This window comes from Lissotriton helveticus, chromosome 11 (assembly GCF_964261635.1).
Source record: "Lissotriton helveticus chromosome 11, aLisHel1.1, whole genome shotgun sequence".
Taxonomy (NCBI): domain Eukaryota; kingdom Metazoa; phylum Chordata; class Amphibia; order Caudata; family Salamandridae; genus Lissotriton; species Lissotriton helveticus.
Window position 1 is genome coordinate 450,205,929 of NC_136072.1, and position 27,026 is coordinate 450,232,954.

Genomic DNA, 27,026 nt, shown 5'->3' on the forward strand with positions numbered 1-27,026 from the left:
TCCTGCAGCTCACACGTGATTGGCAGGCGGTGGCACTGCGCGAGCCATAGAGTAGCGTACCACACCACACGGTGCCCTTCGCATCACTGCAGTGCAGCGTCCGCGGGTACGAGCACAGCAGCCCCCTCTGCACAGCATGGAGAGAGAACCGAAGAAAATACGGGAGGGATACCTTGTCAAAAAGGTAGGCCGGCGTCAGCACGCTTTCTCCATTGTGGCAGCTGGCAGGCAGAATGCAACAGGTGAGACCTGCAGCATTGAAAACACACTGAAGCACACTCTTAAAACATTACAGACATCTCATGACCACTCATAGTTTCCAGAAAAAGCTGAACATTGTAGTTGACCATCTCCACTGGCATTTGTTTGTAGCTAAACCGACCTACTTTAAGGTAGAGGTGGATTGTAATTTAATTATAGCATTACCGAGACAGAGAATAAGCGCTGCCTGTCACGTATTTACTTTTAGATGTCCTGTAGTGGTTCCTAGTTTTGGGGAGAAAGTCTCTACGCACATGTGTGTCTATACTGAGCAAAAGCAGAACTGATTAAGTCCCATTCACAGCCATACAGTAAATCAGCGGTAATGTATTTGTGACGCAAATCCACGTGGTAACCATAATTATAGTATTCCTGGCATTTTAGGCAACAATATAGTTCACCGTTGCATGGAGAAATGTGTGTGTTTTAAAGATGCCATGACGGGCAGAGATTTCACAATCTGCTGTACGTGTACATGTCTATATATTTACACACACACGTGTCCTTTAACACAAATGTCCTTTAACACAAACCTGAACTTTACACGCATGGTGCCTGATAACTTTAAGATTGCCCGATTTATTGCTGAAGAGGGAAGGCTGTGTCCTTCTTAGAAGGGGATTCCTAGCACGAGGGATGAGACCCCCCACGGGCGCCCTTGGTTTTATTGGCTCTCCCACCTCAATACCATGCTCCTGGGCTGATGCCACAACAGGTATACCCCAGGACTCGGCTGCCCGTACATGCCACCTCATCGCACAGACAATACCACTGACTGAATAGGAGCCCAGTGGCCGCGTCCTGCTCATGTTTTTCGCTTAGGTTATTGCTAAACAGTTTCTTTCATCCCACATCTACTCCTGGTGATTTCCTAGATTCAGTTCATGTACTTTGTTCACATGAACTGATGCTGCCTTATAATGCACTTAATTGCTGATCGACCTCTTTGCTCTGTATAAATTATGCTTACTTATGCCACTTTCTGTTGCAGAGTTACCACGTACTGCTTTTCTTTGCTATTTGCTCACATTGTGCGAAACACTTCCTAATGGGCTCATTGGAGATATACCGAAAATTTCAATAAAATATGTGTTAAAAAACTTGCCATTCCAGCTTGACTGCTAAATTTCTGCAGCCCGGTGATCCTTTAATTGTGTCAGGACCCTGGTTAAATACTCAGAGTATTTTTTGGCAAATGATTCTTTTTCTATTTTGCCAATTAATTGAATTCATTGCTTTCTCCTCAACCAATTGCTCTTGCATTCAACAAGCCCTTCTCTAGTCCTGATGACTCTGACATTATATGAGGTTGAAATGTCGTCGACGATCATGAACATAAAATCTCATTCAGAGCTCATCACTTCTTCCACCCATTGTATATCTAGGCTACAATGTGCTGAGGGAAATTGAGACAGGCCCTTTGAGGTCTTCCTAAACCATAGTATCACCAGAGTAGAATCCTCCTTAGATGCCTTTTGCCCGTGGAATCGTTTAATGAAGAACAGCCATGTAACTGTATCTATTGTTTGTGCATTCTTGTGAAAACGTATTCCAAGAAGCACTCCAACTTGTGTCGTACCAAACCTCTCTCCGATACAACAATTAGGAGCCGAATCAATCACCCGTACAAGTATGTCATTGGGAGGACTCATAGGCTTTTAAGATTGTAAGTAAAGAAACACTGCATCAACAGGTAGCCATTCAAGCATTCGCAAAGGAAATAAATGGGTCCGTATATTTGTTGTGAATAGCAGTTGGAGAACTGCCAGGGCCCTCGGCTCAGTTGGGAATTGTAGGCATAGTGTGCAGAGTGCTGCAAGTAGTCTGCTGTACGTGAAGTGAAGCATGGGGGAGATAGTGTCCACTGTATGGAGTGCAGAGGTACATGTGCAGTTTGTGTGCGAGCAGGGTGCTTAGATATATCAAAGTCAAAGACCTGGTAAAATAAAGTGACATGTCACACATATATTCCTCATTGCTTCCCCTGACTTCCCAGCCAAAAGACAACTGGATCCCCTTCCAGCAGTATCTGAGTCTGAAATGTGTCTCTGTTATGTAATGCTCGCCTTAAATTTAGCCTTTACTACTCACATCAGTGGCACCTCCTGTTGTGGTTGTGGGCAAAGTTTTCATAATTGGGTAGCTCATGACTAATAGGTGGGACAGATGCTAGTCTGCATGTGCCATTGTTGCTTGCTTGGCATCAGTCATGGGTCATTGACATCCCATTCTAGTTGCTAAATATTCTAATTTAAAGCTGTGAAAACACAAGGAATCTATTTACTCCACATCAAAAACTGTTTATTGGTAATGGGGTAACAGGCAGTACCATTCAGGACTGTTCAGGAAAATGCAGTTGGCTTGTCAGCACTTGTCCGTCACCAATGCTTTGTGAAGCCTGTTTCCCAACTGCTGTGCAACTTCTTCTACTCTTAGAGCTGAGATTTTCATGAAAGTCTTATAGTCTGAATTCAGCACCTGAGCGTAATAGGACGGAATGTATGAAGCTCTGTGGTTATACTGAATAAGCAGCTACCTATGTTATGCCATCTATTAATGTAATAACTGCACTTTCCCAATTGCTTTATTAACCTTCCTGCTTTCTCAAATTTGCTTGAAAATGCACGAGTTTTCTTCAACATTTTCTTGGGGGGGTAATCCCCCCAAACCCCCCTTTTGGGGTTTGGGCTCGCTCGCTGCGCACGCTCGCTACGCTGCTGTATGGAAATCACTTTGCGCCCCACCACTTTCAAATGTCACCCACCGCCCCTATGTACCACACGCCCCCAGCGTTTGTCACGCCCCCAGCACACGCCCACAGCAGAACGCAGACACGCCCACAAGGGACTACTTTGCTGGCACGGTTCTTTTACCTTTTAAATGTATATGGTGGCTGTCTGCATAGCCTATGTCCTACTGCTGCAACTGCCCTTTCCAACGCTGTATTGGGTGTTGTGATTGGTGCTGTGGCTACTGAGATTACCCGCCTCAAAGGTTTGGGCTCTCTCTTTATAATATTAGTATGGATATGGAGATATATATATATATATATATATATATATATATATATATGTATTTATATATATCCCAAAAACATCCTACACCTGAAGAGAGTGGAGACCACAGCAGGGGAACGAAATGGAAGCTCTTTATTCACACACTTCAGCAAATGCATTTCGGCATTTATTAGCCTTCATCAGCGCCACAAGTGTCCGGGGAAATTCCATCCATGCAACAATACTGTCCTGCTGCTTAATGTAGCCATGTGACCATTACTACGCCTCCAATGTTGGAGACCCGCCCGTTGCAGTTCCAGGCGTCGTCAGGAACCGCAACTCCCAGAATGCAACAGTTTGCCTCCAGGTAGCTAGTGTGCTTGGAATGACAACCTTGTGGTCAGGCGGAAAGCAGGATAGCATGAATGAGACCCCAGACCCTGCTTTCAGTGCGAACAAAGATGCTTCCTTAAGTCCCCTACCGCTCCAGCCCCGAAATCACAGTTCAATTTTTCACGGGGGCCGCAATGTCTGTGCACGCTGCCCAACACGGGAACAGTGTCCTCGCTACCGCTGCAAACTTGCCTGGACTTGATGGCGGACCCAGGCAAAACCAATACCTTGGTGTCGAGAAAAGCCGAAGCAGAAGCCAGAAGAGTCCGGGTCCAATTGTAGAGCGGGGGTCTCCAAACTGCGTTTCTGGCATGTATGCAGATAATATCCAAAAACCTCCTACACCTGAAGAGAGTGGAGACCACACCAGGGGAACGAAATGGAAGCTCTTTATTAACAAACTTCAGCGAATGCATTTCTGCATTTATTAGCCTTCATTAGCGCCACAAGTGTCCGGGGAAATTCAATCCATGCAACAATACTGTCCTGCTGCTTAATGTAGCCATGTGACCATTACTCCGTCTCCGATGTTGAAGACCCGCCCGTTGCAGTTCCAGGCGTCGTCAGGAACCGCAACTCCCAGAATGCAACAGTTTGACTCCAGATAGGTAGTGTGCTTGGAATGACAACCTTGTGGTCAGGCGGAAAGCAGGATAGCATGAATGAGACCCCAGACCCTGCTTTCATTGCGAACAAAGATGCTTCCTTAAGTCCCCTACCGCTCCAGCCCCGAAATCACAGTTCAATTTTTCACGGGGGCCGCAATGTCTGTGCACGCTGCCCAACACGGGAACAGTGTCCTCGCTACCGCTGCAAACTTGCCTGGACGTCTTGGCGGACCCAGGCAAAACCAATACCTTGGTGTCGAGAAAAGCCGAAGCAGAAGCCAGAAGAGTCCGGGTCCAATTGTAGAGCGGGGGTCTCCAAACTGCGTTTCTGGCATGTACGCAGATAATATCCAAAAAACCTCCTACACCTGAAGAGAGTGGAGACCACACCAGGGGAACGAAATGGAACCTCTTTATTCACACACTTCAGCGAATGCATTTCGGCATTTATTAGCCTTCATCAGCGCCACAAGTGTCCGGGGAAATTCCATCCATGCAACAATACTGTCCTGCTGTTTAATGTAGCCATGTGACCATTACTCCGCCTCCGATGTTGAAGACCCGCCCGTTGCAGTTCCAGGCGTCGTCAGGAACCGCAACTCCCAGAATGCAACAGTTTGCCTCCAGGTAGGTAGTGTGCTTGGAATGACAACCTTGTGGTCAGGCGGAAAGCAGGATAGCATGAATGAGACCCCAGACCCTGCTTTCAATGCGAACAAAGATGCTTCCTTAAGTCCTCTACCGCTCCAGCCCCGAAATCACAGTTCAATTTTTCACGGGGGCCGTAATGTCTGTGCACGCTGCCCAACACGGGAACAGTGTCCTCGTCCTCGCTACCGCTGCAAACTTGCCTAGACTTCTTGGCGGACCCAGGCAAAACCAATACCTTGGTGTCGAGAAAAGCCGAAGCAGAAGCCAGAAGAGTCTGGGTCCAATTGTAGAGCGGGGGTCTCCAAACTGCGTTTCTGGCATGTACGCAGATAATATCCAAAAAACCTCCTACACCTGAAGAGAGTGGAGACCACACCAGGGGAACGAAATGGAATCTCTTTATTCACACACTTCAGCGAATGCATTTCGGCATTTATTAGCCTTCATCAGCGCCACAAGTGTCCGGGGAAATTCCATCCATGCAACAATACTGTCCTGCTGCTTATATATATTGCTACCCCTCGGTTCCTTTTTGCCAGAATTTGCAGTGCTCTCTCGCCGGTTCATAAATCCCCGCGGCAGAACGACGCTGCATTTAAATCTACAACCAATTCCCCCAGCTGGGAGAAAAACGGGACGAACTCGCGTTTGTCTTCACTTATGTGCTTTTTTTATTTAATCCTCACAGCATGGAGTTTATCAAGCAGGCAGGCACAAATCTACGCGTTTCGGGATAGCATATCCCTTGTTCACGATCAATTTGGCTCCAGGCTCTCAGTCTCAATATAGTGAATCACATTATTACATCATTTCCTGTTTGATGTTATTTTGGCCCTCGGCCTTCTGGATGATGTAGTTTTTTGCAATTTTTTTAATACTTTTTTTATCCGTCTGCATAGCCTATGTCCTTCTAATGCAACTGCCCTTTCCAACGCTGTATTGGGTGTTGTGATTGGTGCTGTGGTTACTGAGATTACCCGCCTCAAAGGTTTGGGCTCTCTCTTTATAATATTAGAATGGATCAATCACAGGCATGGTGGTCTGCTGATCTCAGCAGGCCAGCATCGCTGGGATTTTTGCGATTCCTAAGGGGTAGCAAATTGCGACCTACCTCATTTATATTCATGAGGTAGGTCATTTGCGACGCAGAAAGTATACTGCACACTTTCATGCATGCCGTTTTGCGATACCCTGATTGCGAATCGCAAAGATTTGTAATTAGGGAATCGCAAAACTTTTTTGGATGCATTTGGCCCTAAGGTGTTCAAGGTCACCTTTCTACTGCAAAAAGCTTTTTTACTCCAGTATAGAGGAAAGGAGTGCCCAAGGAAGAGCACATTTGGCTGCTTCTCCTTCAGGACTACGGACCATACTCCAGTACTGTGAATGTAAGGCCTGCAGAGCATGAATCTGAGGAGATGGAGGTAGCCTGCCTGATGAGGTGAGAACTTCCTGGATTCAACTGAAGGATCATGGAGGCCCAGTTTTAGCAAGCACTGTTTCAAGGGCAGCTGCCTAAAAACAAAGTCTGCCAGAGACTAGAGTGTTGCTACGCTCCCCAGCCTGACCCCAGAGCTTTTTGAGAGAGAAAGAGGTAACCCCATCTTGTGGAACTGTGTTCACAGGGTGCCAGATAAAGAAAGGCGACCCACTAAAGGCTCAGTTCTTGTTCATGCCATATATCTGGATGTAGCTATCCCAAGGTCCTCAAGCACTCATGACGCGGTTTCTTTCAGCTCTAGCCTAGCCTGTCTCCCGCTCAAGAAGGCATGTTGCATTTGGTCACCCTCTATGGAGCAAAGGGGAAGGACTTCAACACCTCTGCACATGAATATTTTCCAGGTGGAGCAGAATGGTGCACTGCAGCAACACACACCAGCTCTGGCGACTCTCGTCATTTTGAACAGGTACAGCACCGAGCGTGGGCTTGCACAACACCTGGGGCAAGTGCATGCAAACCTCTTTTTAAGAGGTTGGTACCTGTGTGCCTTTCTAGAACATAGTTTAGGCTGAGTCTGGGCTGCTTCAAATAATAATTCCCTGAAAGGGAATGGCTACTTTTCAAACCATGCAAAACGAAAACATCAACACACATGCCATTATTTTGTCAATGGCCCCTTACTTTATTTCTTCTCGTTTACCAACTAACTATCCATGGTACATCTTGAAAGCATCACTACGTTGATTTAAGTCTGCAATCTGGACTAGGATTTTCTTTTCAGACCTCATCAGCAGGGCATCAAAGTAAAACAAAAAAGTTCAAAAGTATTTTATGGATTTGGACTTCAAACGAGATCAACAATTATAAAAACAATTAAACATGTTTATATCACATATGGAAAAAATTGAAAAAAGTTTCTAGATAAAAGATTAAAAAAACTTTAGGACATACAAATTCATTCTCCAGAATCATTTGTAGACTAATTAGTTAATCGGTTTCCTATTCTAAAATGATCAAACCATTTCACTTCACATTGAGGGCCTGATTACAACTTTGGAGGTGTGGGAGTGGGGCGCCATGCCACGCCACCTCCCTGCTCCAACACCGCCAAAGCCACCTGCCTGCCAGATTACAAATTTTTTCGTGGTCTGACGGGTGGGCGGTGATATGGTCCCCCGGTGGTGCCTATAAGAAAGGCACTGCGATGGGATCGCCAAAGGCCGTTCCTGCATGGCATGGACTGTGCAGTCCATGCTGTGCAGGAAAGGCAGTGCATCCCCACACGGGGCTCAACATGTGCCCCCCTGCATGCATCCCCATGCACAGGGGCAATAGAGGGGCCTTTACGGCCATTTTTGTTTCCACAAAGTCAGCATTTTCACTGTGGGCTCACCGCCATGGAAAGGCTGGTGATGAGGAAACACGTAATATGCTTGGCGGTACCGCAGTGACACCGCCATGTATATTGCTTCCCTAGACTGCGGCACCACTGTTGGGGATCGCAAATCCCTATCAGTTTCAATGGTTCTCTAGAGGTCTGACCGCCATGCTGGTAATACGCCGGTCGGAGCACTGTTGCGGCGGTCACCAACCATCACTGCACCTCCACCACAAGTTTCGTGGTCCTATGGACTGCCAAACTCGTAATTTTCTTCCCCTAAAGGGAAAAACATTCGTTTTAGAGATGTTGATTGCTTTTTGTAAACCTTCGCTTAATCGTGTAGAGGCTTTAAATTGGTTGGAGGCCTATTGGGTTGAGATCAAATAGCACCATGTCATCTAAAACAATAATAAATGCAAACTAAATGCTATTTGCTGAGGAAAATTCTTGGCATTGGCAAATTGGGTCGATAGAACTTATAGATACAGGGGAAAAGTAACAGAGATAACAGACACCCCTGTGTTAAGTCATTCGGGGTGGATATTATTGGTGTAAGGCTCCTATTTCCTCCCATCAAAACCTTACACCATGAAGTGTCGGGCAATTTGTAGGGCAATGACCAAATCAAGGAGTCCAATGTCAGTAATTTTCTACATAGGACTCATCTGTCGACTTTATCAAATGCTGTTGAAAAATCTATAAAGACAGTATACAGGGTTGGAATTTTATAACTATATACTTACCTATCAGGGTCTGGACAATTGCGGTGTTATCTGCTACAGCGTGTTTGAGTCTGAAACCAGCTTATTCATGGGGGACTATCCCTCTTGTAAAAGTTCAGCCCTGCAATTGCTCCAAGATGCTATGTTGATTTTGCCAAATTGTGGAACACAGCTTTGTTTACTCCAGCATGATTTTCAAAAATGGCCATTCAACATTCAAACTCGTGATAGGAAACATAGGGAACAGAAAAACACAGCCATCGTTGAGTGTCTGCTTCTGTGTAAGGGAGAGTGAAAAAGTGAAAGTGCTTGTGAGAAACAGGAGCTGATAGAGAGAATGAAATGAACAAGAGACGGCTGTGTAAGGGATGATACATGTATGGGAATGTCAAATAGATGTGTGGGAAAGACAAAAAAGGGGTTTGTGAGGGAAAGGACGTGTAAGCGGGAGTGAAATGTGAGCATGTGTTTGTGAGAGGAGCATTTCATTGAGAGGTGAGGGTGTGAAAGTGGGTGTGAGTGAAAATGGGATGGTAGGAGGAGTGTGTGGGACAGGAAATAGGGTCTTTGTGAGAATGGTGAGAGAAGATTTGACTTAAAGAAAAGTGAAAGGAAGGTGTGAGAAAGAAATGTGTGAGATATTGTAGTGAGATGACTGTCAGAAAAAGTAGTGTGTGTGCTGGGGGAGGGAAGTGAGAAGGATAGAGGAAGCAATGTATCAGGATGAACAGAAATGGGTGTGCAAATACAAGTGTAAAAGAGGATGGTATGTGAGACAGAAAGAAAGGTGGAGGGTTGAGAAGAGAAAGTATGAGTCTCATGCAAGAGTTCAGGAGAGCATCTGTAATAAGAGAAGACAGTGTGAGACACGTAAGAGCAGGGCCAATTTTTGGGATACAGAATACTAGGTGGAGGCCTAAACTGCCACCAGTAGGGGGTGCCATATTTCCAGGGAACAAACAGCAAATGTGGTGCCCATGATCAAAGGTGTGGTGCAGAAAACATACTTTGAATGAGAATTGGCTTAAATTCTTGTGCTGGTCCTACATTGTGCAAAGTGAGATATAAGTAGTGGAGTCAAGTAAGAAAGAGATGGCGTATGTGGCAGATAGATGGAGTGAGAGAGTGTAGAAAAGAAGAATAGTGTGACAGGCATGTATAATAGATTAAATTGGGATAGAAGAGGCTAAGAGAGAGTGGCAGCTGTGAGCGAAGAGTGGAGGGCATTGTGTGTAAGAGAACATCGTGAAAAGACAAATGGACAGGGACCAAGAGTAAATGAGAAGAGACTGAGAGGAAAGATAAATGTAAGCCAAAGAGGTACACATAAATGAGACAGAGGGAAAGGGAATAAGAAATAGGGGAAATGTAGGAAAGGAGAGTATGGATTGAGGTAGAGACGAGATGAGATTGAGTGAAAGAAAGAAATAAATATTGTATAGAGAGAGGGGGGTTGAACAGAAAGAAGGGGTAATGGTGGGCTCGAGAAGAAAAGAGAAGTATAGATGTGTATTTTTTTTGTTTTTGCCATTTTGTCTTTTAATGGGCCATACAGGGGCACATGTTGCTCCCTCCATCCCATTTCACACTGCCAGTAGGGAAGGTCACTATCTTTGATGTAACAAGGGCTCACCCTTTGAGGCTGAAGGTTCAATAACAAGTGTACATGTAAATGGCAGCAATTGGATCTAAAGGACGTGACAGCAGCAAGACTGCAGGATGTGACACCAGGAGTTACAGCAGTGACAGCAGGTTTCTGAGTGACATCATCACGACTTAAAGGATGCACACGTGGAATATCACCTACGTGATAATGGTGTCAGAACTCACATGTTCAGTCACTCATCTTCTATACATTCTTCTCAATGATTTACGTATAGGCTCCAGAGATCTGTCTATAACGTCATGTCACTCATGCTTTAACTGCATGTTTTCTGAGTTATGAAAGCTTGTTGTACTAGTTTACAATTTACACTCAATCTGTTTTGAGGTAATGGAGGATTGCACTTTCTGCCTTCTGTGAGAGGGATGCTTGCTTGCTACTGCCATGTGAACCTGTTCTGTGTGGAAGCATGGCTTGCTGTGCTTCTGCACAATTCATATGTATCCTATGATGAGGAATGTTTGCTGTGCTGCTGCCCTAGCAGCACATGTCTTCTGAAGGACTGAAGCTTACACCGTTTCCTCCCAAGATATACCTGTCCTATGAAGAAGGGTTGACTCCACTCTTATTGCCTCATCTTATAAAAAAATAAAGGACATATTGGATGGTATTGGAAAACATGACCAATAAATTGTGGACTGTTTCATGATATTCGATGTCCAATACCAAAACCTACAGTCTTGATGAAGGCGCCTGACTCCATAAGGGAAATATTCGAGCATCGAAACATAGTCACAGAAAAGAGAAAAGGCGGCATCCATTGCTTGCCTCACGTTATTTAGTCTGGTAGTAAAATACACCAACCAAAACAATTTTAGCTCACCTACACACATATGTAACAAAAGGAGAATATAAATGTCAACTTATGGGACGTAACCAGTAAACAATCATACACTTGTTTGCTTCCGAGTGCAAGAGGTTGAAACCACTGTTGAAACATACGACACTAGAAAGCTGAGGGTCATTCGTCCTATGGGTGTACCTGGTTGTTTATTATTCCCATAGGAGGTTTTGCTGGTTCTTCCAGGACTATTGTACATCCTCTATGGTGAGCATAAAACAGACCTTTATTATAGCCTTATAGCCCGCCGTAGAGGGCTATACCGGCTATTAAAGGCCCTCTGCAGCGTTAAAGGCCCCGAGCCGAAGGCGAGGGCCTTTAACAAGGGAGAGGGACTTTAATAGTGGTATAGCCCATCTACGAAGGGCTATAAGGCTATTAGAACATTCTGTCACTAGAGGACAGAATGTTCTAACAAAAAAAACAAAGCCTTTTGGAAGAGTGAGGGGATGGAATCCCCTCAGGCTCCCTGAAGCCTTTGTTCACAGCCAGAGCTGTGAGCAAAGAAACATTGGAATGTTGGAGCTCCAGGCATATACCAGCCATTATAAGCACAGAGCAGTCCATTGTTTTCAATGGAGCTCCCAACATTCCAATGTTCTAATACTTCTCACTCCGCCTTTAGTATGTTAGCCGTCCGTTTTGCACATCAGAGAAAAATGTGTGATATTCCTTTTGATTTTGCCTCCTGTCTTTTATTTATTATGTGTGTTAGGGAAGGTTTGTTGCTGCTTCCCAAGATGTGCCTTTTTGTGTTGTGAATCTCTAAACTTTGCACCGCAGAAAAGACAAATATCGCTGGACATCTTTGGTAATAGTCCAAAGTGGGGTTAGTGACTTTTTCCATATAATATTTGTAAGGAATGCCTATCTTGCATGTCATTAGCGATAAATATCGCTGACATGCAAGGCGATAGAAAAACCGGTTGCTATTGCACGAAAACTAGCGCTAGCATCGGTTAGCGCGAGCTTGATAAAATCGCGATTTTAAAAAACTGAGTTAGCGGCACAAAAGTGACGCTAACGCGGCGATAACTTGCTTGATAATATGCCCCGTAATGTGATCACATCAACACTCCTTTGATAAGCAAATGTGCGCACTTAAATGCAAGAGGTAGATAACACAGTGCTTAATTTGTGCCAGTGGTTTCCGGTGCTCAGCACTGGCACGTATTAGACACGGCCGGTACTATCGATTTCTATCATGGGGAAGTGGAGTTGCAGATAATTTTTTCAAACATGAATACAGGTGGCTGGGTAATGTATTCTTCCTAAGCCATCTTCAGAGCTGCCGCTATTTGTCACTACACCTGCGCCCTGCCAGAGCCTCCCCATCGGATATTATAGCTGGGGGCAGGATCATGGTTGAGCTGCGGCGAGGGTAGGATTACAGCTACTTAGGTCCTGATGAAGAGCCATATGACTCATTGGGAGCGATAAGGGCACGAAACATGTCGACCCATCACACAGCGATAGCCCTCTAGGAACATTGCATCCACGTAGGGCGTCCACATACTTTTTAACTACGCTGGAACTACCTGAACCATGAAAATTGTTTCTGAACAGGACTGCTCCACACTTATTTTAATATCCACTACCTGTGCACTACACTATCTTTGCCCTCTTACCCGCACGCACCCCACGGCTTCTTCAAAAGATCTCTGCCAAAGAGCCCCGTTTACGGTGAGCCCGTCTGGCATTGCAGCGCCGGCCCGACGAGGAGCAAAGCCCAATGATAAAGCATGACATCCTTGGGGGTGTGGGAGGGCATCACGAAGAAAGACCTGTCCTTCCCCTGTCCCCTTTAGGAACTGCATATCCTTTGTAGCTACATTATGATGAGTCAGAACTGCCACTGAACATAACTTGATCTGTCCTCAGCAGGAACTTTAATCACCAGCTTGCGTCACATTTTTACTGCTGTCTGAGGTCGCTGTGATGGGCAATTTATGGGGCAACATCCCAACTGAAATACATCTTGGAAGGATATCCTCATACTCGATGTCCTGTTGAAGTGTTTTCAGTTACGCTGATTGCAGCATTTTATGTTATTGCAATTTCCTTCGCTGTCAGCTCTCTTCAAAAGAAATGTGCTTTGAATGTGATTTAAGTCGCAAATGAGTATAATATACTAGAAACACCTGTTTAGAGACAAACAGTGCCATGCTGAAGTAGGAGGGATCCTCATATTGTGCGGGCCAGGATGCTGCAGGTCATTGAGGGAGACGTTCCTGCTGCTAATTATATATCTGTTATATGTGAGCGAAGCTTGCCCCTCTGCTGACCATGCCGGGTCTGGTGGCTCAGTGGACTAATGCGTCCACTGCACAGGCAAGTGTTTGGCCTCATGGTCACAGGTTCAAATTCTGGCTGGTCCACTCAGCCTTTCATCCATCTGAAGTCGATAAAATGAGTACCATTGAGTTGGGTAACAATAAACATCTGTTATTCAGCGCCAAGATACCTACGGGTGAACGTGCTCTTTACAAATACTTATGTTATGATGTATCTGTTATGTATGTGAGAGACGCTTGCCCTTCTGCTGACCATGATGTATCTGTTATATGTGAGCGAAGCTTTCTCCTCTGCAGACCATGATGTATCTGTTATGTATGTGAGAGACGCTTGCCCTGCTGCTGACCATGATGTATCTGTTATGTATGTGAGAGACGCTTGCCCTTCCGCAGACCATGATGTATCTGTTATGTATGTGAGAGACTCTTGCCCTTCTGCTGACCATGATGTATCTGTTATATGTGATCGAAGCTTGCCCCTCTGCTGACCATGATGTAAATGTTATGTATGTGAAAGAAGCTTGCCCTTCCGCAGACCATGATGTATCTGTTATGTATGTGAGAGACGCTTGCCCTGCTGCTGACCATGATGTATCTGTTATGTATGTGAGAGACGCTTGCCCTTCCGCAGACCATGATGTATCTGTCATGTATGTGAGAGACTCTTGCCCTGCTGCTGACCATGATGTATCTGTAATGTATGTGAGAGACGCTTGCCCTTCCGCAGACCATGATGTATCTGTTATGTATGTGAGAGACGCTTGCCCTTCTGCTGACCATGGTGTATCTGTTATATGTGATCGAAGCTTGCTCCTCTGCTGACCATGATGTATATGTTATGTATGTGAGAGACGCTTGCCCTTCCGCAGACTATGATGTATCTGTTATGTATGTGAGAGACGCTTGCCCTGCTGCTGACCATGATGTATCTGTTATGTATGTGAGAGACGCTTGCCCTTCCGCAGACCATGATGTATCTGTCATGTATGTGAGAGACGCTTGCCCTGCTGCTGACCATGATGTATCTGTTATGTATGTGAGAGACGCTTGCCCTACCGCAGACCATGATGTATCTGTTATGTATGTGAGAGACGCTTGCCCTTCTGCTGACCATAGTGTATCTGTTATATGTGATTGAAGCTTGCTCCTCTGCTGACCATGATGTATATGTTATGTATGTGAGAGACGCTTGACCTTCCGCAGACCATGATGTATCTGTTATATGTGAGCGAAGCCTGACCTTCGGCTGACCATGATGTATCTGTTATGTATGTGAGAGACGTTTGCCCCCTTGCTGACCATGATGTATCTGTTATGTATGAGAGAAGCTTGTCCTTCCGCAGACCGTGATGTATCTGTTATTTATGTGGGAGAAGCTGTGGGAGAAAATTCGTAATTGTGAAGACCAGAAGCTGGGACATTTATACTTTGACTCCGATTGCCTCTGTGGCTGAATACCATATGAACAAGCATTGGCATAGCCAATAGGTCTCGCTTTTGGGACCTTATAAGTATTTAGTTTTGCAGCAAAATATCCTTGTTGCAACAACAGCAACTGTTGCATGACTAAACACGTAAAAGGTCCCAAAGGTGCGACCTATTGGCTATGCAAATGCTTTTTCATATGGTATTCAGCCGCAGAGGCAATCGGTGTCAAAGTCTAAATATCCCAGCTTCTGGTCTTCACAATTACGAATTTCAGGAGTCCCAAACTTCACCATTAGACCCTAGTAAATCATTTTTCTGGTATTTCTGCCATGCATTATGATTAGAAGCAGAAGTAACAGATTGCGACCTAGGACTGGATGTGTTACTTGTATCCAACATGATCACTATAATTCTTTTGATATTAAAATAACAAATGTGATCACTGTCATCTTTACATCATAACACTGCGGAATATTGTGTCTACAGTAATGCTCTGTCAGGGAAAGCATTTCAAGCGGGGATCATTAAAACCAGCCTTGTTGGCAGACCCCAGGTGTACCAAGTGGGGACAATGCAGAGCTAGCTCTATCTGTATTGTTATCCGAATGTCTGCAACAGCAGCTACTTTCACACAGCCTGTCTTGGTCTCTGTTACTAGGCGCATAGGGCAAGTGACTGTGGGACTGAAGAATATAACCACAGGGCTGTTCTTTTGTAGGATAAAGTAATCAACGTTTATGTCATGAAAGTAGCTATAGGATAACGGCCTTACTATCTGCATTCTCGAGTTTCACAACAGGAATACTAAGTTTACTCCAAATTACACCAAAATCTTATAAATGGTGCAAGATTAATTGAGTTTGTCACTAAATATCTGTTTCCTGCCGAGAAGCAATGATCACCCACTTTTAAAATATGTCAGCCCTGCAAACAGTTTAATTGACAAATTAAACGTACTGTAGTATTGTAGGTCCAATTAAAGCTGTGGCAGTTTTTTTGGACTATTTGCTCTGTTTGACTCAGCAAAAATATAGTTGTCATTTGTCGGTACACCCAATACAAGTACTGCAACCATGATAGGTCTGTCACCCCTGTTTCACATTACTAAGCCCCGCAGATCAGTGCTGCACAGAGCGTTTACAAGCCCTGCCTACAATACAGCATAAAATACGTCAGCTACTCACTGAACCCTCAGGAATCAGCATAAGGACAGAGCACTTAAGGGGCGCGCAGCGTTTGTTCCTTGGCAGGGCTGCCATAAGCAAAAGTGCTAACCTTTAGTGAAACAGCAGATAGGAAAGTAATCAAGGAATGAGACTATCCAGGCTCAGGAAGCTCACGCCTCAAAAGCAGCATCATTAGACGTGTGCGTTTCAAAAGTCACCCTTCCGGCTCTCAAATGTCTGACATGACACACAGTCACACGCGCGCATACAGACAGACACACACAAAAGTACCATAATATGAGACCGGCTGACCAGGCTCAAAATTAGAGTCCATGTGACGTAACACTTGGAACAACATTTAAAACAAGGTCTCTCTCGGCTACTCTACAGGGAGGCACCAAATAAACAATTGGTCATGTACAATTATTTCTAAAAGCAGAGAAAAGAGGGAAGCGCCGACAGTCTCATTTACTGACATCCTAATCGTCATACTTGTAAAAGCAGGAACTGCTAGGTATGCTGCCAGACAATTTCAGAGCGTCTTCTAGAACTCTCCTAGGATTCTGTCAATAGTTTAGAATGGAGATCATTTAAAAAAAACTAACAAATAGGTTTACCTAAGCATGTCGACTTGTGGAGCATTCGGATGTCAAATAATACCACTATATGAAGCTATATTAAGAACCCGAAAAAATATTTAACCGGATGAGCATCAGCTCCGATTTTGAGGCTTGCATTGGGCTTTAGGAATCATTAGCAAGATCAAAAAGTTATGCATTTCCTCTCTAAGGGAACAAGATACCCGGCACTACAAAATAACAAGACGTAATATGTGGTGGGCGGTGGAGTTGTGTGTGGGCACGCGTGCTAACTCCGGCTCACATAATACTTTTTTTTTTTAAAAGCCCAGGAGTTGTGTGTGCGTGCGCGCGCTACAAGGCAAAAGTGAAAGCAGGCTGGCAAATGGTGTGCGATGTGCTCGCACCATGACGAGAGAGGGAAGCCATATGGCGCCTCTGCTTGTCATTGTGCGCGTAACCGCACACTCGATGCCAGCCAAAAAGCAGTGGTAGCACTTTTAAAAGCCCACAGACAAAATGTCTCTCCAGGACAGCGCATTCGCTGGATCAGGCGAGACCTAAAAAGCAGGCCTTCCAGCATACTGTTAGAAGCTGTCTGCCTTTTCCTTGGGAAGAGATCTTATCTGGACAGTGAATGGGGCTTAAACAGTGTGAACAGCTTTAGTAGAAGTATCGTAAATGCGTGCAGCCTGGGGAAGTTAACAAAAAAACTAAGTTCCACACAAAAGCAAATGAATACAGTAATTCGGCCCTGGGAACTGATAAGGGTCCCCATTAAAGATACACTAAATACAAGAGATTTCACAAGTACAGCACAAGCAAAACCTAAATATGGCACGTGTTTCAGGCACCTACTGCATAACGAGTATGTGCGCACTTTATATTTTATTTTTCACTTTTACTTTTGTTCGTGCTGTACAGCCAGTGCTATATAGCTCAAATGGGATTGCCATTGGGTCTCAAAGGCAAGAACTATTGGCTTTGCCTATGCTTTTTTATATTACAGTTGAAAGCGGGGTCAAGGGAGCAGGTCAAGCAAGCAGGTGAAGTAAACACCCATTGTCTCATACCTGCCAACTCACAAGGTGCCACAGTGTGACACACTATATCAGCTCCCTTCACATGGTCACACTGTAAGGAGCTGATATCACACTGTGGGGCGGCTTTGAACTGCCAACGTTTGTTAAGGGGTGTGAAAACACCCCAGGACATCGGCACCAGCCTCAGCGAGCTTTTTTTAGAGGGGGGGATGGAGCTTGGGGGAGGGGTGTGGTGGGTTCAAAAGTGCCTCTTGGGTACTTCTTGGCAGTAGGCCCCGCCCCCTTCATGGCCCCTCCCGCCTCACACTATGAGATTGTTCTTCAGGTTGGCAGGTATGTTGTCTGTTGATAACCTTGCTTTTATGATCTCGTAGTGAGCTCAGGCTGGTGTTTTAGGAATGCCTCGAAATGTTTAGGTACATGATGCTTTGCTTCTACTCGCACCTACAAGCCACGACTCGCCGCCCATGTTGCACAGTACGAGGCTTCGATTGCTTTCTAAATGACGTAAACATTTAAACTGAAACTCCCAAAGAACTTGCATGTTAACAGTGGCAGATCAATAATTCATTTTCATTCAATAATTCATTTTCATTCAATATTAAAAGAAATGCCTTCTGGAGAATGCGGGCATCGATCCCGCTACCTCTCGCATGCTAAGCGAGCGCTCTACCATTTGAGCTAATTCCCCGCCTGGAACTCGTGCGTCCTGCATAGTTCTCTCTGACGGTATCAGCTGCTGCGATCAGGTTTCAGTGAAGTGTCTCCCATTCTTACAAGTAGGCGATCATCTGTCAACCAGCAGAGCATGCTTTCACAGAAAGTGAAATACAACAGAGAAACTGTGCTAGACTTTTACTCTCAATCAAAACAAGGGCCAACTATACCGTCTAAAAGCGCAGATGTCAGTTGTGTTGGCTCGGTTTTAGGACGAAGAAAGTATTGTATAGTGGCATTATTGTTTCGCCCTGAAGCGCATCAAAGCCTCGTCAAGCGTAATAAGCGCTATGTGTAGAGGGCTCCGGAGAAAATATTTCAGCATCAAGCAGTTAGGTGTTGCTGTTTTAAAAAAATAAATATATATCTATACTACTATTATAAAGAGAGAACACGCACCTTTGAGCCAGGTAAACGCGGGAACCACAGCACCAATCCACACACCCGATACATTGTAGAAATTGTCAGGGTGTGCAGATGGACATAGGCTATAAAAAATAAAAATAAAACGTACATTAAAAAATATAACTTTAAAAAAAAGTAGTGCCCTGGAAGTAGCGCCGGCCGCGACGCTGCTCTGGCCGTGACGTAGCGCTGGCCGACGTGCGTGATGAGGACGTGCGTGATGACGAGGAGGAGAGACATGGAGCTGCAGTATGAAGTGAGGAGCGCGGGCACGTCATGGCGAAGAGGAGCGGCGGTGAAGTGAAGATCGCAGCTCAGGTAAGGAGGCGGGAGGCGGGAGGCGGGCGGGAGGCGGGCGGGCAGGCGGGCGGCGGGAGCGAGTGTGCACAGAGGGACAGGCGGGAGGAGTGGGGGCGGGAGGGAGTCGGGGCGGGAAGGAGTCGGGACGGGAGGGGGTCGGGGCGGGAGCGGGTGTACTGCCCCCAGCCCCTTTCTGCCCCAGGCAACGCTGGGGCGGGCTGCTAGTATATATATATATATATATATGCCTAAGAGCCAAAGCACGAACGCATTACAATATTTGACAGGTAAATTGTCGAACAAACGCTGAGTAAAAATATGAAAAAGGCTTTAAATTACAAAAAGTGTGGTTTTCAACATTTTGAAGTGTGTCAATTTAGCAAAACAGATAACATCACTGAATTGGGTGATATTTACAACAGAGTAGTGTTTGTAAATATGACCTTAAAAACATTCCTCGCTCGCTCCCCCTCATAACAAAGTTATAAGTGGACCAATAGACAAGTCATTTGTTATCTGGTCCTTACATATGGTCAATACTGCTGTTATAAATAATTCTAGAGTGCTTAATTTGTGGTGGTGGGTACAGGTGGGCCCCGCTTGCGTTTATTTTTAGAAACTGAGGGGCATATTACCAAGAATAAGCGATAATTATCGCTAAGCTTGGTTAGAGGCAATAATTTTATCGCCGTGCTTCGCCTATTTTTATCGCTTAGAAACCTTGCAAATATCAAGGTTTATCTCCTAAGCGATAAAAATCGTCCGAAATGCATGAATATCGCTGTAAAGTCAGCGATATTCATGTATTATCGAGCAAATGCTCTTAGCCATGTTATCCACCTACCATTGGATAATATGGCTAAGAACTGCTCTGGGCAGGCGTTAGCTTTTGGAGATAATCATGCTTAGCGCGATTATTTCCAAAAGTAGGTAATAGGAGATAGCGATGTTAGCGACTGTTTCCAGTCGCTAACATCTTGGCACGCCCACTTTGCATGTCATTAGCGATAAATATCGCTGACATGCAAAGTGGGCCCCAATATGATCGCTATCTCCTACTAGCTGTCGCTAACTGGTGTTAGCGACAGCTAGGTAATAGGGCGATAAAATTATCGCCGCTTTAGCGGGAAAAAGTCCCCATAAAGCGGCGATAAGGCCCTTGGTAATATGCCCCGAGACTGTTTTCGACCGCCTATACTATGCTTTGTCTTTCAAGCCCTTAACTTTACAAGCAAACACAGTGATTTTTTTCTCAACATTGTGTGCAGGAACCCTTAAGGTAATCCATGTCAGTGACGCCTTCACTGTTACATTTCACTCATTTTACTTGATGTTGCTTGGTGTGTCCCTGTTTCCTAAAGGTGTTTTCTTTTCCTAGAAGTTGTGTTTCTGCACTTGTGTTTTTCATGTAACAACCAAGCCTTGTAGAGTGCTTACTGCGAACTGAGTTGCCTCTAGGAGGCAGATTTATGGGATTTTGGTGCACGGCAGCGTCACCTTGCTGCACTACCCTGCGTCACAGGGAAAGGGCAGGAATGTGCCATATCTATGGCATATGGCGCATGCCTGTCCTTTCTCCCTGTGCTGGCGCCGGTTCGGAAGCCTAGCACCAACGCAGGCACCCTTGCACCATGTGCCTGTGTTGTATGCAGGATTGTTTTAGTGCATGAAGGGGCACCTTCCTGCACAAAACCAGTCCTGGAAGGATTGTTCCTTTTTCTACACATATAAAGAGGGGGAAAAAAGGGTGTACCTGGAATCAGTCTACTCACCCAGAGTTTATGTTGTCCACAAAAGTGCAGGTTGTACAGATTAGTGGAAAATACACAACAGTATTACACATTTCTGACAATGCTTCCCATTGTGCCTAAAATGTGTTCATGCAACATGCTGATCTAATCCTTGGACTTTCTACAGAGCACACTGAGTAATGGTAACCTATTTGTCAATTTTAATTATGATTCTATGGGAAGTGTTTGAAGGAATTACACAGGTTTTGAAATATGAAAAAGGGATAAGGGAAACGTTCTAGGAGAGTGAACCCCACCCGTGGCAATTCTCACTCGCTTCTCTTGATCTCTCCTATACAGCTTTTGCATTCTCTATATAGGCACTAGTCTGTGCAAGTGAAAAAAGTGGGCAGAGCCTGAGGGGGAAAGTGGGTGGCAGCTTCCTAAGAAATGAATTGGGCACCTACACTTACGTTCTTTGCAAATTAAACTCTGGAGTTAGAGTAATGTTACAGAACAATTTAATAACCAATACACAAGAGAGTTTATTGAATAGGGCACAGTTTGAACTGAATTTGCATTCCAATATGATGATCAAGAAAATTGAGGCATAGTGAAGTAAGCTAATTTTTTTAAGGTTGCAAACATTGGTCAAGGAGGAAAGTCGGGATTTCAACAGCGCTTACTGGTTACACATTGGGCAATATTGCCACTGGAGTGATATCTTTTACTCTCTCTCATTTAACACCAAATGTATTTTGGAGGCATTTTTACAAGGAAATGACGGAGCGCAGAGCTGCAGCAAATTTCGCAGCACCATTTCCAAAACGCAGGGATGTGCCATCTTTACAATAATATGGCACACCACTGTGTTTTTCATAGCGCCGGCGCTAAAATTAGCTGCCTAGTGCCAACACAGACAAACTTGCACCATAGTGCCCAGATGCCAGCTTTGAAGGGAATGATTATTTGTGTACAGGAAGGGACACCTTTCTCCACATAAACAATCCACAATGGTGATTTGCTTCTTCTATGTGTGCTGCATTCTGCAGCACACACAGAAGTAGCAAATCGCCATTATGTAATGATTGTGTATGTGCAGGAAAGGACATGGAATGGGAATGGTATTTTGCTCTTGCCATGTGTGCTGCAGAATGCAGCACACATAGAAAAAGTAAATACAAGGAGACATAAAAAACATTATAACGTCTTTTATTGCATGGCGTTAGCTTTTGGCACTGCCTCAGATTTACAACCCCTTGTAAATCTGGGGCATCTTCCAAAATCAATGGGTGTTGCAGTGGAACACCCACAGCAACACTCATCGCATGTCCCTTTCACACAGATACCTGTGTGAAAAGGTACCATATTTACAAAGCGACGTTAAGCCACAAAAAGTGTACATATGGTGCAAAAAAAGTGACATTCCAGTGGCGCAATCCCCTTGTAAATATACCCCATGATTCGTTAAGGCGCTAAATAGAATGCTGCGTTACATAAATACGCCACTCATCAGACGTGAAAAGTCTTTCTTAAAAAACTGTATGAAGTTTAGTTACAGGAATACAGGAGACTATGGGGCATATTTATAAGTGGCCATTGCCACCGGAGCGTCACTTTTTTACGCTCTGGTGGTGTACTCGATTTTCAATATTTACACGGTGGTGCTAGGCCACTTAGCATGGCCTAACGTCACCTTGTAAATGTGCCCCTATATATATATATTAATATCAATGACTTCCACTAGAACATGTTTTCAAGAAAGGCAAAACACAAAACAAAGAGGTGTCAGAGATCACACAGCGCTTGGATAGCCCCAGGATGATAAGCAGTCCTATATAAATACTGATTGGTGGATGACTAACACAAAGTTGGCTCTCCTGGTACAAGTCTTCATTGCAACACATCGAAGTGCAGAGTTTGACTGCAGACAGTTCCACAAACAATTTCGCATTTGAACAGCATTAAAAAAATTGAGGTTGAAAGGAACCTTTTTCGATTCTATTTTTGCGCTCATCTTCCACACACTTAGGAATTTTTGTGGTAAAACTCAGTATTGGGGAGGGATTGGGGAAATGCCCAGGCTTCCAACCTGGCTTTTGTTTTGATGAGCCAGTCTCCATGTTTAGATACTGATCAAAACTGACATTAGGCACAATCCAAGCTGCCATTGCCTGGCTGATGAAGGGTAATACACAGAAACCGGTCACAGGATGCTTGTTTCAGGTCCAGGGAGGACCTGGCTTGGCAGTTCAGTCTGGACTGTTCCCATGAGGCACAGGGTCAAGACTAATTTGCATATGGCTGGGTCATCTTTCAATCATCTTTCTTTTCGCAAGAAAATAAAAACATGGCTTTCCCCCGGAAACGAACTAATAACTGAACCCCTTCTTTCACTCTCAGACCTTCTGTGCCGTAGCTTTAAGCGCTGGGATGCCTCCGGGTAGCCATGCGCTATAAAAGAATCATTTTCATTTCATTTCATGCTTGTTTCCGGTCCAGGGAAAACCTGGCTTGGCAGTTCAGGCTGGACTGTTCCCATGAGGCACAGGGTCAAGAATGATTTGCATATAGCAGTGTCTGAACTGGGATGGCGAAGTGTGCTAACGAACAATGATGAATTCTACCCAGATCTGTGACTGGGGGTAAGTGTCTGAAAAGTTTCAGCGATCTGTCCATCATCTCCTTATGTTTACAGTTACTTGCAGTATCATTCCGGGGGTCCCCTTTAGGAGTTAAGGTGCTAGTGGCCCATGGTCCACAATACCACCAGAAGTACAAGTTTATCTGCCTTGGAGTGTCCGGGTGCAGAGGTGAAGGACGGGTTTGTAGTCCTGCGTGCTACACCTTAAGCAAAGAGGGGAGTGGCACCTGGACACAGAATGCAGAGGGGGACTTGGGTATAAGTCTGGGAGCTTCCAATTAGGGCTTAGTTCATGGGTCCTGGGAGCAGGGGGGCACAGTTGGTTGTCGTGGATCCGTGCCAGTGAGTTAGAGTGCAACAGAGTTTAGTCGGCTGGTCCGTGCGTCAAAGGCACTCACAGATCTTGGTTGGGTCACAAAAAAGGTGGAAAAACCGGACAGCTAGGTCACTCTTTGTGCTGGTCTCTGCTGTGCTGACATCTTTGATTGGCTACTTAGTCGTTTTGGCGCTAAAGTCTGGATTGGACTCAAACAAGCTTTAGTTCCTCAAAGCAGCTCAAGTTGGTCCTGGCGTCTTCACACTTGGTGGGGAGATGGCTCTGACATCCTGAATCATGGTGACCTCCTGCTGGGTGGCTGCTGCTTTCGATGGATCCAGTGAACAGCAGAACAGTGAAACAGACTTTGTGGTCAGTGCCTGTAGGCAAGTGGCTCCTCCATTTCAAGGGCAAAGTGCTGGAGGTCCTCCAAGGCTTTTGGAGGATGCACAACAGCAGGACAAGTCAGGTTGTCACAATTGTCAGGACAGGAACAGGTAGGCAGGCAGGGTTTGATGCCAAGGTCCACCGGTAATCCTCAGTTCTTGCTTCTTTGACTATTCTTTGTGCTCTCCTTTCATCAGTCAGACGAATCTAAGTGCCTGGTGTCAATGGGCCACTAAATACTGAATTTAGGGGTGTTAAGGGAAGGGAAGGGTAATAGCCAATGGGCTACTTACCCTTGGGGTCACTCCACCCCTTATATATGACCACTTCCTGAGGAAAGTGGGAAAAACCCTGTGCCAGAGTTCCTAATTCCACCAAAATCAAGATGGTGGAATCCTTCATTCGTGGGGCACATCAGGCAGCTCACCTTAGGGGTATGACTGGCCTGAGAGTGTACCACACCTCCTAATATAGCTAATTTCCCACCTGTCCTGGAGCCAAATGGACCTCAGGACATGGGGTGGCATCTCCCAGTCTAGGGGACGCTGGGATCGCATATCAAAGGCAGCAGGGACTTAGAAGTCCCTGGTTTTAGTTTGCAGATTAATTAGCCAAGTTTTTAGAAGAGCGGTAAACAAATCTATCAGGCTGCAAAGTTGGCTGGATGATAAAGAAATGCTGTCTATGTCATCAGGCGGATGAAACTCTGCATCATATCATCTGTATTTGCCCTGCTCTAGGTCACCAGTGAAGAGGCATGTTGAAAAGGGAATTTAATGCATTACGGATTAAGTCTTGTAGATCAGCACTAATTGAGCCCTTAGATCCAAGAAATACAATGCTTAACATTTGATTGGTACAATTCTAGGACACGTTTAAATCCCTTGCCAAAATAAACCCTCAGACCTATGCGCTGGTCAAGGTGGACGGTTAAGAAAGGTCTTGTTAAGAATCCTTGAAACCCATCTATACCATGGCGGGCTGCTAGGGACAACCTGTGCTTATCAGTCCCTACCCTGTCAGGCTGGATATTTGCGGTGGCGAATGCTGGCAACATAAAGTGGCGGGGCAGTGCGGGGGGAAATAATAATAAAAAAAACTCTTACCTGCCACTGCTGCTGCAGGATGCCTCAGTGCTCCTCTTCTCCTGGCTGCTACACTGCACAGGCTCCCAGACTCCCCACCCAATCCAGACACTGCTCTCATGCTATTACCCAGCATTTACCCAGCATGAAAGAAGCACCACGATGTGGGTTATGTTGGATCTACACATTGTACAGGACTTTTAAAATGTGCCAGTATGTATGATGGATCATAAGTGGCATTGGAGGCTAATATACCACCAGCGTTGTCTGTTACATGAAAATCTAGAGTACATTTTGGGTTTGCAATTCATTCAATTTTGAAATCTTTCTTTCTCTCACACTTCAGTATACAGGTTTAAATTCTTTCAAAAATGTAATATTTGCACCAGTGGGTTTACTTCTTCGATTGGGTGCAGATTTACATGTTTTTTCAAATCCACAATGGTTTCCAGAGCACTCCTGTAAACCTGTGCCAGTCACAGGTTTACAAAAGCTTTTCTGGAAAAGGGTTATGAATTCCAGGGAACAGTATGTAAATACAATTCCATATTTGCACTGTACATATGATACAATTGTATACATGTGAAAATGCCTTGGCATTAGTGCAGTTGCAGTTTTATATTGTTCTTCCCCATAGCAACATTATATGTTCCTGTCTATAAACTTATTTTCCTGTACACCCACTTCATTTTGTGGGTACTCCTTTCCCATCCCACACAGAAATAGATTCACTCCTACGATGGATTTGAGAAAATCTCAAAAGGGCAGAAATCTGAAATGAAAAAAAGTTTGTGAATAACAACAAACTCATATGGTTATGTTTGCTCTTAAATATCAGGGCATCCCCGCCCTGGAACGGCCACTCTTCACCCCTGGGAGAAGGTTTACGCATGTGCAACGTTACATCATGATTGGGCGTTATTGTGAATGGTTAAGTATTTTTATGATTGCAAATTCACTTTTTCTGAATTTCAAAAGTGAATTTGCACTTGAAAACCAAACAATTTGTGTGTATAATTTTCACTTGGATCTGAAAATAGCTTGGTGAATCGTGCCCAAACATCCAATAATATTATCTCATGTGTATTTCAGATGCCTTTTGGAATAATTAAAAATATTTGTAATGGTTATTTTGTAAAGCTGTTTTATGAATAAATGTGTTGCTAAATATGTGCCATGCTATAGCCTTCTCCTATCATACAGTCTTATACATCCCCATTATGTGAAAATTAGAACATTTCGTCAATTTGAAGTCACAAAATCTAAAATAAAAGAGAGGCTAAGACAAACAGCCAATGTTGCTAGAAGAAAAACATTTGAGGGCTCCTTTACCGTTCATCCTCCATCTCAAGTCTCAATTTTTATGGGGCTGCTGCAGCACCTCACACACGCCTATTAACGCAGCTCTAGAATTCCTTTAAATGTGCTTTCTATTTTCTTTTCAAGTATGTACAGATAGGGGCTAGACATACGGCTTTGGGCGATTTTGTTTGTTTGTATCGGCTTGGACCGTCATTCTGAAAGATATGATGTTTAGGTAATTTCTTTAACTTTTTTCTGCCTAAATGTAATGGTTTATAAACCATAATAATAATAAATAATCATTTAAACGGTGGTTCAGTTATGTCTGCGCCATGGACTCCGAAGTCCCCAAGGTGCCTTTGAATGCACTGAAGCGCGCTCGCGCTAGACGCAGCTGCTAAAAGAAGCACGCGCACGCGGGTTTTCAGCTTACGGGCTGTTTTACAGTCTTCCGTTGAAATGGGATGATAGGTCTCCTCTCTTTCCATTCTAGAATTGACCAGAACCTTTGTTTGAATGTTAGATGGACTAGGAAAAAGAACAGATAGCAAATACTTTCGCTGAAAAGTTCAATTTTCGAAGTGATATAAACCATGTACACAGGTCAACGCTCTCTACAGTGAAAGTAGGTCGGTATTTTATCAACATTTTCTAAATGTTGAGGAATTATGGTT

General features: G+C 44.6%; 1 protein-coding gene and 1 non-coding gene across 4 annotated transcripts in view; both read right to left on the reverse strand.

Annotated features, from left to right (window-relative positions):
* LOC144791304 (diacylglycerol O-acyltransferase 2-like) overlaps nucleotides 1–27,026 on the reverse strand; it is a 310,035-nt gene that overhangs the window by 211,364 nt on the left and 71,645 nt on the right. The gene's annotated exons all lie outside the window — the stretch shown is intronic.
* On the reverse strand, nucleotides 18,085–18,157 carry TRNAA-AGC (transfer RNA alanine (anticodon AGC)). The gene has a single exon. It is a non-coding gene; the product is annotated as a tRNA-Ala (tRNA).